Source organism: Triticum dicoccoides, chromosome 1A (assembly GCF_002162155.2).
Source record: "Triticum dicoccoides isolate Atlit2015 ecotype Zavitan chromosome 1A, WEW_v2.0, whole genome shotgun sequence".
NCBI classification, from domain to species: Eukaryota; Viridiplantae; Streptophyta; class Magnoliopsida; order Poales; family Poaceae; genus Triticum; species Triticum dicoccoides.
The window spans coordinates 506,353,306-506,361,569 of NC_041380.1; the positions used below are offsets into that span (position 1 = coordinate 506,353,306).

The 8,264-nt window shown below is 54.8% G+C and overlaps 1 pseudogene; it reads right to left on the bottom strand.

The window, feature by feature from the left end:
• Positions 1 to 5,404: 5,404 nt before the first annotated feature.
• LOC119283551 lies at positions 5,405 to 6,558 on the bottom strand (annotated as a pseudogene).
• Between the last annotated feature and the right edge of the window lie 1,706 nt (positions 6,559 to 8,264).

The window sequence follows — 8,264 nt, forward strand, 5'->3', positions numbered from 1 at the left end:
AACATAGCCAATTAACGGTTTGCTAGGACAAGGTGGGTTAGAGGTTTGACATGGCAATTTGGGAGGCTTGCAAGCAAGTGGTAGTCATCGTAGCAATGGCATAGCAAAATAGCGAGCAAACTAGCATAGCAAAGATAGTAGTGATTTCGAGGGTATGATCATCTTGCCTGCACAGTTGTCAGAGTTGACTGGATCCTCAAAAGCAAACTCAACGGGCTCCTCGTTAGCAAACTCGTCTCCCGGCTCTACCCAAACAAGACAAACAAGCAACAAGGATACAATCAACCACGTGCAAACTCAAACAACACGATGCAAAGACGATATGCTATGCGGGATGCGATGCGGGATGCAAAATGCAAGATATAACAGAAAATGCATGAATCTGGCCTCAACTTGGAAAACCAAGTGTGCCACTGGAAAGATGAGATGAAATCGCTTGAAAACAATATAAAGAACACCGGAATTAGAGTTACGGTTTGGAAATGGCAAGCGATTCAAATATGACACCGATCTGCGATTTACAGCAAGTAGGCATCTAAATGCAATGAGATGAACATGCTACAGCACCCAAACATGACAACAAAATACATGGCAGGGATGCACACAAGATGCTTAACAAAAGTCTAGCACTGAGCTATGGCCAATTCATCCATTAACAGGTTCAAATAAGCATGGCAAAAATGCATATGACAAACAGATCTCAGACTTAGTGAAATTAACACTTGTCTGGAATTTCAGATCAGGTAGCCCTCTTCGGAGCCACAAAACTACATGCTACAGGATCTGAACATGTCAAAGTAAAGCATGGCATGGAGATACTCAAAGAGCTTAACAAAAGTCGCTTATTGACCTTGAGCCAAAAGGGATCAGAAAATACAATTGCAAGCACGTGAACATAGCAAAAACATAATCAGTTTTCAGACTTAGTGAAAACTGGAGCAAGCGGAAATATAGCTCAAGTAGGCATGTTTACGAGCTTGATGCACTCACTACGGTGCAAGTCATGGCAAGGCAATCATACATCTATCAAGAAGGCACAAAATGTAAGCTAGACATGGCAAGAACAATAGCATAGCATGCACGGATCAACTACAACATCACCGGCAAAATTGCAAACAAGTTGACAATCTGCCCAGATTTGCAAAGTAGCAAAAGTAGAGCTCGATTGACTCAAGCTAGGGTGCTCCATAATTGCAAACAAAGACATGGATGAATAGAGCACTACAATATTAACAAAATTCCCTTACTGATCATCCTCAAAAGACGCACGGATCACTAGGAAACAACATGAACATATGGCATCATGAGATAAACAGTTCTAGGACTTAGTGAAATTACTAAGTCCCTGAAAACAGACTTAGCAAGTGCACCACTTTGCAAGCTTGCACAAGTCACCACACACATCCTAAAAAATACATGGGTTGCACCTCTGAAGAGATGACAAAGCCCTTAACAAAACATATGTAGAACTCACGGGCATATCATGCACACAATAATCATGGCAAAAATGACAAAAGTACTAAACGGAGTAACAGATCTGACGATTAACTCAAGTAGCCCTCTTCTAACAGTATTTCGGGCATCAAGATGAACTCAAATGAAAATGAAGCAATGGAATGAAATGATGTACTCTCTGAGATGAACATTCTGATATGCTATATGCATGAATCGGAGCTACGGTTGCAAAGTTATGAGGCCACGAACATGGCAACTTGGATCTGGAATTCTGGGACTTAGACGAAATTTCAACCTCTTTCAGATCTAGGGTTTCACGGAACCCGAGGCGGCGGCGGATTACTGTAGCACGGCGGGGACGAGGACGACGGCCGGCAACGGCGCGAGGTCGCCGGTGGCCGGGGGCGGCGGCGCAGGGGCCCGCGGCGGCGCGGCGGCGGCGGAGCGGCGCGGTGGCGGCGGAGCGGGCGAGCGGCCGGGCGGGCGAGGCGGCGCAGCGGGGCGGGCAAGGCGGCCCGGATGGCGCGGGAGAGGGCCCGCCTCGGGCCTGGGCGGGCTGGCGGGAGTGGCGGCGGCGGTGGTGACGTGTCACGCGCCCATTGGCTGCGGGAGGAGGCGCAAAGACGTCCGGCGGACGGCAGACATTTCCGAAGACGGCGGGAGCGATTTTTAGGGTTTCGAGGAGGAAGGAGATCCGAAAACGGAGGGGGTCTATTTATAGCCGTAGAGGAAGCTAGGAGAGTCCAAAAGAGGTGCGGTTTTTGGCCACGCGATCGTGATCTAACGCTCTAGATGATGGAGCAGAGTTAGGTGGGTTTTGGGCCAAATTGGAGGCGTGTTGGGCTGCAACACACACGAGGCCTTATCGGTCCCTCGGTTAACCGTTGGAGTATCAAACGAAGTCCAAATGGTACAAAACTTGACAGGCGTTCTATCGGTAGTAAACCAAGGCCGCTTGGCAAGTCTCGGTCCAATCCGGAAATGTTTAATCCCCACACATGAAAGAAAGCTAGAAATGACCACCGGAGGAGAACGAAGCGCCGGAATGCAAAACGGACAACGGGGAAAAAGCTCGAATGCAAGAGATGAACACGTATGCAGATGCAATGCACATGATGACAAGATATGAGATGCATGACAACGACAACAACACACGGAGACAAAACCCAAACCCGAGAAAATAAATATAGCTTAACACCGGAGACGGCAAGAGTTGGAATATAAATTGGGAAAGTTACATCCGGGGTGTTACAGTGGGCTCCTTCCATTCATACCACGGCCATCGCAAATGGAGAGCCCTCGTAAACTTGTCAGTGTTGAGGACCCCGAGGCCTCCGTACTCAAGGGGCCGGCAAACATTCTCCCAATTCACCTTGCATTTGGCCCCCGTTGTCTTGTCCGAACCGGACCAAAGGAAAGCTCTCTCGAGCTTGTTGACGCTGTGAAGGATGGTTGGTGGGATGACCAACAGGGTGGCGGGGTAGACCAGTTGGGAAGTGATCACGGACTTGACAAGGGCCGTACGTCCAATGGTGGTGATGTTCTGGCCATCATACGTTGATAACTTGCTTGCAACTTTGTCCACGAGAAATTGGAGATCCACCAACTTTAGCTTCCAAACGGAGAGGGGGAGCCCCAAGTATCGCAGTGGGAAAGAGGTCCGTGCAGCCGGCAAACTTTGAGTTAATCGACTCAAATCAAGGTGGTTGCAACGAATGGGCACCACCGAGCTCTTCTGGAAATTGGTACAAAGGCCCGTGACCTCCCCGAACCCCTTCAAAATGCTTGCAAGGTTGTCAACATCCTTTTTGATCGGAGCCAAGAAGACGGCCGCATCGTCCGCATAGAGGGAGGTCCTCAACATGGCTCCCCGCCCCCGGATTTTATGGAGGAGACCCCTCCGTGTTGCCACATCTAATTTTTTTGTAGTGGATCGATGGCGATGACGAAGAGGAGCGGGGATACGGGGTCTCCCTGCCGAAGGCCCTGTCCATTCTTGATGGGGCTGCCGGCAATGCCATTGAGGATGATCCTCGAGGAAGAGGTGCTAAGGAGGGTTGCGATCCAATCCCTGAATTTTCTTGGAAATCCTCGCCTTTGGAGGAGATCAAGCAAGTATTCCCACTTAACACAGTCGAAGGCCTTCCGAATATCAAGCTTGAAAAGGAGGGAGGGGGTCTTTCTCACATGGAGGCGTCGAGCAAGATTGCGAACATACAAAAAATTGTCGTGGATGCTTCTTGTTTTGATGAAGGCGCTTTGGGCATTGGAGACGAGATTTTTCATATGAGGGCCAAGTCTCAAGGAGAGTACTTTCGCAATAATCTTCGCGATCGCATGGATGAAGCTAATGGGTCTATAGTCGGTGATTCCCTCCGCCCCATCCTTTTTAGGCAAGAGGACCACATTTGCGGAGTTGAGCCACTGGAGGTTTGACGTGTGCGGGGAGTCAAAATGTGAAATGACCCTCATGATGTCGGTTTTGATAATGCCCCAACATTTCTTGAAGAAGAGGCCCGTGAAACCATCCGGCCCCGGCGCCTTGTCGCTAGGCATGTCGTTGATCGCTTCAAGAACCTCACACTCGGCCATTGGAGCGCCATGGTCATGCAAATCAAGTGGTTCCAAATTAAGCTCCTCCCAATTGAAATCTTTGCGACTTCGGGGGCCTCTCTTCATGACCTTGGAGAAGTGCTCGTGGACTAGCTTTTCTTTGGCGTTGTGCTCGGTGACCCACCCATGCTCATTCTGGATCCTATGAATATGATTTTTCCTCCTCCTTGCATTAACCCTGCGGTGAAAGAATTTGGTATTTGCATCGCCTTCTTTAAGATTGTAAATTCTTGCACATTGCCTCTTACACGATCTTTCGAGCACGGCCAAGGCAATGACCCTTCTCTTGAGCCTAGCCCGGAGCTCAAGTTCGTCGGTGGAGAGGAGTCTATTCTCTTGAGCGATGTCAAGGCGAAGGATCACCAAAAGCGCGGCCTGGTGGTGAATTTTAGCCTTGGAGAAAAGGCCCCTACTCCACTCGGAGAGTCGAAGTGCAGTCTTTTTGAGTTTGAGGTAAAGCGCTTGGTATGGCTCGGTGTGGTCAATCCTCTCGTTCCACGCCTTTTGGACCACCTCCTCAAACCTGGGCATGGATGCCCAAAAGTTTTCAAACTTAAAGACCCGAGGTCTTCTTGGCCCCTTGTCATCGGCAAGCAGAAAGCGGACAGTGATCAGAGAGGGAGGAAGAAAGTGCATTGAGAACATGGGTGTTGAAGGTTGAGTCCCAATCGGCGTTGCAAAAAAAGGTGTCTAGCTTGCACAAGGTTGGGTTCATCCTCTCATTGCTCCAAGTGAAACGCCGGTTCTGGAGGTGGATTTCTTTGAGCTCACAGCTCTGGAGTGTTGCTCTGAAACGGTTTATCCTGCTTCGGTTGACATTTCTCTTGTTTTTATCTCGCGCTCGGTAGATTTGGTTAAAATCACCGGTGGCAAGCCAGGCCATCCCTAGCGGTGGCTTCTCCGCCAGCAACTCGGCAAAGAAAGCATCTTTGCAAGAGTAGTCCGTGGGGCCATAGACGGTCGTGATTTTGAAAAGCACGTCAGTCCCTCGCACCCGGACCATGGCGGAGAGGCAGTACGTCGTGAAGCTGATGCAAGAAACATCCACAAGGAGATCATCCCAGAGCATCAAGATGCCACCCCTAGTGCCCGAAGCAGGTCTTTGCGCGAAGCTACGCAGCCTGTGCCCGCCCAAAAAAAATGTTGTGAATTGGTCGACGTTGCCGAGCTTAGTCTCTTGCAGGCACACAATATGGCACGACGAGGAGGCAATCGTTGCATTCATCGTAGATCGTCGGTCCAGGCAGTTGAGACCCCTTATGTTCCAACTGAGGAAGTTAATCAGTTGTTCTATCATGTAAGACAGGGAGCGCCTTGAGGATTGTCTTCCAAGAAGCAGCGCAAACGGACACAACAACACATTGCATTCTAATGGTCATAGGAACATAACCCAGCATGGATACATGGCCAAAGGCCAACACAACTCTAGCTCGAAACTCGTTTGGCACCCCACACACGGGCCAAACACACCACATGACATGTTTTTGTGCTAACATTAAGAAACTATGGCCCCAGGTAGATAGCAACAACAAGCGCTCAAGCATCAGCTAGCTGAGCCGCGGTGCCGCCGTCCAGGTCGAGAGCACCATCTCCCCCATGCGCAATGAGGGCCTCCTCCACGCCCGTAGCGCTGTTGCAGCCAAGCTTGAACAACCCTCTCATGGCAATGATCACATCTGGCGGCAGCTGCTCCTTGAAGCGCTCAGCAAAAGCGTCCAGGGCAGCAGCTGTGACATCTTGCCCATCTTTGACGATGCCTAGGGTGCGGCACACAAGCAGTTCAGCCGCTCTGGCCGCCGGAGTCGCCTTGGGACGTCCAGCTGTAGCAGCCTTGGGACGTCCAGACGCACATGACTTGGTGATGGAGAAGCCTCCACCAGCCTTGGAGATGACAAGCCCAGCCATGGTCTTCCGGCGAGTTGACGGCGCCCGAGCCGGTGTTAGAGCAGGGGGGCAGGATGGCCTCCTAACGTTCTTCGAAAAGTGGCGCGAGGCATTGCAGCCCAACCGCCCCCTCAACAGCAACAGCACCCCTGCGCAGCCGCACCGGCGAAGGCATGCGCTGCAAAGGACCGTTTGTGATCAGAGGAGGCGTTGGGGAGGCCTCGAAACCTGGTGGCCTCGCAGGTGAGAGCAACGGTGCTTGGAGCCTGGCTGGCGAGCAGAGCAGGCGCAACGCCGCGGTAGGGCGAGCTTGTGAGAGCGGTGAGGGGCGCTCATCACTTCTCCTGGAGCGCGGAGATGGTGGAAGCATAGTTGTGGGCGACAAAGGTGGGGAGGCAGGCGGCGTAAGCGCTTCCTGGGAGCGGCGTCGTGCCGCACGCGGCGAGGGCTGGCGCGCCGGGCTTCGGCCTCGTCCAGCCACAGCCAGGGAAGTGGCATGCACAGGCACCAACTCCAGCACGCGAGCTGCGTTGCCACTTGCGGAGCCAGAGCCTTGGAGCACCGCAACATTGCCCGAACCCATGCTCGGTTCAGCAGAGCGACGACGGCCACCACCATCCCGACAGCCGTCCCGCCCCTCTTCACGACGGCTGTCACGCGAGGCGTCCCGCGGCTGGCGCGAGAGGCTATGCTTGATGCGGTCACCCCACCCCTCGCGGCTCCGTGAGCTGTTGCGGCAGCGGCGTCCGTCGTCATCTCGACCGTGGTCGTGGTCGTTGTCACGGTCCCTCCTGTGGTGGTCGACAGGGCGAGAGATGTGCTCGCGGGGATCACGCGCATGTCTCTCGCCATCGATGACACCCTTCTGGAAGGTGAACCCCTTGGAGACGATCTTGGGACCCTGTGTGGGGTCTTGATGGATGGACAGGTGAATGATCACCCGCCGCTCCAAGCCACGATGCCCGATGATAGGCTGCCCCCCTCCCCCTCGCACGCGCCGGCAGGGTCACCCAGTTCACGCGCGGCACGTTCGCCGGCGACGCCGTCCACGCCCACACCCCCAACACCTCAGTGTCTGTCTTGAGCTTGGAGGCGGTCTCGATGTAGTCGATGGAGCATCCCGGCCCGATGGCCTGCGCGACGGCGTAGTCGTCCCACGCCTGTAGCGGGAGCCCGTCCAAGCAGAGACGGACGTGGTGGACGAGGTCCACGTTCTCGGAATGGGCCTCAAACCTCCAAGGACACATCTGCAACCTGGTGTCTCTGAACTTCAGGTCGCGGCGCCCGGCTGCATCTGCGGAGTGGTGCTGGTGGAAGAACCGCATCAGAAAGGCCTCTGGGAAGTGCTTGACTACGCACACGTCGTCCGACAACATGCCCATCTCCTGGACGATGGCGTTGGCGATGTCTTGCGTGGAGGCCCTGAGGTCGCGGTCGAGCCAAGTGACGACGGCGTTCGAGCCGAGGAGCGCCGCCTCCTGGTGCATGGCCGGCGTGGCGTGGATCACCGTAAACACCTCGGCCGGCCTCTGCGAGTGGTCGTCGGACCAAGCCATGGCGCGGGGGAGGGCTTGGGGACAAGGCGGAGCCGCTAGAGGTGTCAGCACAGGCGTCGCACACACGAGGAAGGGGCGACTGGGGCACGCGACAGAGGCGCCCGGGCGGAGCTGTGGAGCAGGCTTGTTGAAGCAGTGCTTTGCTTTGTGCCCGGGTTGGAAGCAACGGCGATGGGTGATTGGGTTGCGGCAGTCGGCTTGCCGATGGCGAGGAAAGAGGCAGCGGAAGCAGAGCCCTTTAATCCAGTCCGGGACAGGTTGGCGCGGCTTCAATGGAGCAGCAGGAAAAGCTGGCCGGCGCGGACGACGGGATGCGACGGTGACCCAGCCGTCCATCGCCTCGAGCCCCGCGGTTGCCTCCCGCGATGAATGCGCACCCAGGGCGCGAGCGCCGTTGCCGCAGACGCGGTCAGCCCAGCTGTCGAAGTTAATGCGCCTCTCCTGCCCAGCCGCGACAACATTGAAGGCGAGCGCGTGGCCAGAAGCAGCCTGGCGAGGCGCGGTGAGGAGCGGCTCAGGGGGATCTCAGGCACACAGGAGATGTCCCGCGGGTCATGCGCCGGCCCGCCCGGCGGCGGAGGTGGCGTGGCAAACGCCTGATCCAGATCCAGATCCGTTGGAGAACAACCGTTGTTCCCCACAGGCGCAGGAGACGGGAAAGCCCAAAGCAAAGAGGGCGCGGCGAGGCCAACAAGGTGGCGCCGGGGAGAGCTAGGGTGGGTGGCCAGAGGTGCCGGAGTGGCGACCGCCGGGAAG